General features: G+C 37.7%; 1 pseudogene; it reads left to right on the top strand.

Moving 5' to 3' along the window:
• The first annotated feature begins 1,467 nt into the window (after window positions 1-1,467).
• On the top strand, window positions 1,468-2,909 carry LOC149211031 (protein MODIFIED TRANSPORT TO THE VACUOLE 1 pseudogene; annotated as a pseudogene).
• Window positions 2,910-4,666: the final 1,757 nt, after the last annotated feature.

The following is a 4,666-nucleotide window of genomic DNA, read 5'->3' on the forward strand; positions in this document are numbered from 1 at the left end:
TTGAACTGTTGATTGTACACTCGCTTGATGATGATCGCTTTGCTTGAATGAAACATTATGAATGCTTTAATGAACTTTACACAGGCTCGCTTGTTGTTTGGTTGATTGCTTCACGCTCGCTTGAACTTGTTTTAACAATTGATTGGTTGAAATCACACTTGCTTGCTTTCAATACTTGTTGGATTTTTAGAAATCGTTTGATGATGATTGCTTGCTAGATGGCTTGGTTGAACTGTATTGGTTGATTACGGACACTTTGTGAATGCTTCAATCAACTTCATACTAGCTCGTTTGTTGTAGATTTTATTTTGACACGCTCGCTTGCTTGGTTGTTGTTATGAACACGCTCGCTTGCTTGATTGTACTTACTTGTTGTCTTGAACTCTTCTGTGATTATTGCACTTAGTGATGCACTGAACGTGCTAAAAAAATGATGGGTGTCGAACACTATCGAAAATGCACCCAAATGATAAATTTTCAAATGACAACTGACTTGACTGAATGTATGCACTGTAACAAATCAAATGAGGGTGTCGGTTACAATTGAAAATGCACCCGTACATTTCAAAAAAAAGTTTATCTGCAAGTGATACAAAAAGTGTTGATGATGTTGATGTCATTAGGCTTGAAGTGCTTGATTTTGTAGCGTCCTTAACTTGATGGTGTGAATTAGCTATTGTGAAATGTTGTTGCAGAATATTACTTTTATCAAGTCGATGATGTGATGCCTTGTGCTTATGAACTTAATTGATTATGGGAGATTTGATTTCAGGAGCTTGATCGATGACTTGTATATGTAAACTTTCTTATGTGCATGTAGTTGTTTGGTTTAAGCATAATAAAGAGTGTTTTAAAAATTCGACTCAAATCATGCAAGCATATTCATTGCACACGGTGTACCGAAGATCCCCTTATTCAATTTCGAGCGGATCTAGGACATGATCACCACAAAAAGATATGTTTTTATTTAAATATGGGAGTACATCAACCTTCACCTTCTCAACATCATGAATGAAATTTCTCCAACAATGAGAACGCCAAGCTCACAGCCCCTTGAAGAAACTTGTCTTCATAAATAAAAAGGAACTTTTTAAACCACAAGTTACAACCTTATCACTCCAAATATTTATTAGTCACACCTTATCGCTCCAAATTTCAAAATACTTTCACCTTATCACTCCAAATACAAAAAAAATATAGCCTTTTATGTTTGAAATAGGAATTTCCAAAAGCACTTTTACAAGTCACCAAGAAATATAAGATATTTTATTACTTTTATGAAAAGTAATAAAATATATTTTCAAAAACTTATGTCTTTAAAAAATGTGCATTAAGTATCACTTTAAGCATACCTTGAAGGAAGTGCATCAATCCTTTTTAGTTGCAATCCTATAAACTTTACTTTTATCCATGTAAACATCATTTGATTTACGCACCATTTAATTTATCAACACAAGGAGGTCTTCCATGGGCAAGTCCTCCAACGCAAGTCGTTTCACACTGAATGTGTTTTCAATGCATCAGATCCTTCTCCACACTGGCTATACATTGGTGCTCAAGGCTTTAAGGTGGCTCAACAAGAACCCACGCAGAAGTAGTGAAAAGGTCCAATATTTTATTGATTTGTAATAGCCATTTTTGAAGTTGATGCTGCCATATATAAGATCTGATACGTTTTTCTCTCTTGAAACTGGTTGCTTCTGTTTAATTTAGTTCAAACGCAGTACATTCCCTGCAACTGAGTGCAAGCGTATGCGACACGATTCGATCCAACCCCATCGGAATCGCGAAGGAAATGTCTAAATTTATCTTTAAACACCTGGATCATAAAAGCCCATGAGTCAAGCAAAAGGCTTTGAGATTAATTAAGTACTTGGTAGCAAAAGCTGGAGTAGAATTCAAAAGAGAAATGCAGCGACACTCATGAGCTATACGCCAACTATTTCATTACAGAGGTGAACCAGATGCCCTTAGAGGCAATTCTTTGAATAAAGCAGTCTGTGATACTGCCCATGAAGTAGTTACAACTATATTTGCTTTAGATGAGAAGCAAACAACTGCAGAGGATATCAACAAAAGAATAAAAGGGTTTGGCAATACTAATTTTGAAATGCCATTGCATGACAAAAAGTCTTTTCTCAGTGAAGTTGTTGGATTTGGAAGTGCATCTATTAAACAAGGCCTGAGCATGATTGGTGGACAATCAAGTGGTTATTTAGATGGACAAAACAATTCAGCTGGAAGTTACAAAGGACCTAGCCTAAGAAAATCTCTTACATTAGAAAGAGATACTTTTACCAGGCATCAAAGGGAGGAACCATGGGCAGAGCCACAATTTTCAGCTTCTGAACATCGAGAGTTACCATGAAATCAAGATTATACGGTTCTTACTTCTAATGTAAGCAATAACAGTTCTGGGTCCAATCAAACAAGAGGAAATGGTAGAGAAGAGAGACTTTTAGACACTATAACAGTAGCTGGCAGAGTGCGCCTTCAACCCAGCCGTGAAACTATTCAAAACTTCCTCGCAATGGCCTCAAAATTGGATTCTACCTCTTTGATTCAAGCTCTTAACGTGAAAATCTAGTCACATGTATGGCAGGTAAGCTATGTGCATCCTTGAATCAGTCTTAAGGAAAAGAGAAAATACACTCTTTGAAACAGTGGGGGCATTTTTCCTTGAAAATAAAGATGCAATTGTTAATTGCACTGAATCACCCCAACCGGGTATTGGGTCTTCTTGGAGGTAGCACAACAGTTAATGACAACACCATAGTGACAGAAAAGCTGAATGACAAAACACATCGAAGCCTGTTTCTGTTGAGATGCCAGACTTGATAGATACTAGCGAAATGGACTTACTTGCTGGTGGAGGTGTGTCACATGAAAAAGGTTCTGATACCACATGAAGAAGAATCACAAAGCCATATAACCATATGCACAACAAATTAACACATAAAATTTAAACTGGCGGAAAAGGCAAAGAGCCATCATGTGGTCTCTCATGCTCATGTAATTAACATTATTCAAAAAATTTAATAATACATCTAAATACATGAGTAAGTGGTCTTAAGATAGTGTGTCTATCTTAGACTCACTTGGTTGAGACAATTTCTCAACTTACACACTAATTTAGGAGAGGTAGTTGCAGAGAACCTCTCATCTAAACTAGACTCATTAGTTTGAGGAATTCTCATGATTTTATTTATTTAATTTAATAATTGGATTTATTATTGATTTTTAAGAGAGTGAGGCTAACACTGCTTATGGATATTGTCAGCCAAGAATTGACTGAAATTGAAAATAGTAGAGGGCTTGTTGTCTGTGGAAAATGTGGAAAGGAATCCTAAAATAGGCTCATCCACCCACTGATCAGAATGGTAGCCTAGAATGTGAGAAAGGATAGAAATAATTTACTTGGCCTGATCAGGGAAAATGGAAGAAGGATAAGGAGGATTCTTCTTGGGCAATTGGGCATTCTCTGGAAGGAAAATCTCAAAAATCCTAGCTCTGGTGGAAAAATCCAGCTTTTGATAAAGCTGGGTGAGGGCTTCTAGGGAGAAAGGGGCAACATTTTCCACAAAAGGGGCCAGCATCATTTGGTCAATAGATTTGGTTGTGATGGTGAAAAGGATTTCACCTTGTTAGTGTCGGTCTTGAGCCCTCCATCAGTGATCAATAACTCTTTGCATATGCATTTATAGGTGTCTCATCAGTGTCAGTTTTGCATCCCACTAGGCATGCCATAACACTGAATGGAGGAGCTGGTCTTTGTTCCCTTCTTGGCTTTGCTGGATCAGGTCATACCACAATGAAATTGAGTCATGTTTGTTTTTATTTTTGTCTTGAGGTCCCAGGTCTTAGGTCTAGGATTCTGAGTCAAAATCACTGCAAGGTCATGAGTTCAAGTTCAGTGAGTGCCCAGCAAGCCAGAAGGAGGTATGTACATATGTTTCATTATTATTTTCATCAGCTACAGCTCATTTTATGCCTTGGATTTAAAATTTTTTAAGTAATTTGTAAAAATAAAGAAATTTTCAAAAGTTTGCAAAAGTGCCGGCAACAGCCCTGGTTCCTTCGCCACAGTCCATCAGATGGTCAACCTGCAAAAAGAACGGAGTCAAACGCGTCAAAAGGCTCATTTCAGGACAAAAAGACTCTAAAACAATGTTAAAGAGAAATGCAAAAGTTAAGACATTATAAAGTGAGTTTTTGAGTTAAATTTGTTTAAATATGAGCTTATAAAGGTAAATTCCCTCCTTGGAGGTCATCATAATGCATTTAAAGGCAAGAGAATACGAGTAAGAGAGATTGAAAGGCGACTTTAGCAAAGTTTCTGCAGTTTCAGGGCTTGGAGTGGTGCGCGACCATTCTGGGGAGGTGCGCGACCACCTGGGTGGTGCGCGACCAAACGGAGGGCAGTGCGCTGTGTTAAAATACACGGGCGCGACCATTCCAGGGTGGTGCGCGACCATTTGGTCTGCCTTCACAAAAACTCACCCAAACTTCAATTTTCTTTCAAATTTGCTCGGATTTCTTCAAGGTATGCTTCCCTTATGATGTTTATAATCATGCCATGGATGAATAAGGAGGGTTATGGTCATTTTATCATGCAAGAAATTAATGAAAAATAGGTTAAGTGACTTGATGTCTTTGCAAGCTTATG

The sequence above is a fragment of the Pinus tabuliformis genome, chromosome 1_2 (assembly GCF_031772625.1).
Source record: "Pinus tabuliformis cultivar Carrire ecotype Pingquan chromosome 1_2, CPIR1, whole genome shotgun sequence".
Lineage (NCBI taxonomy): Eukaryota > Viridiplantae > Streptophyta > Pinopsida > Pinales > Pinaceae > Pinus > Pinus tabuliformis.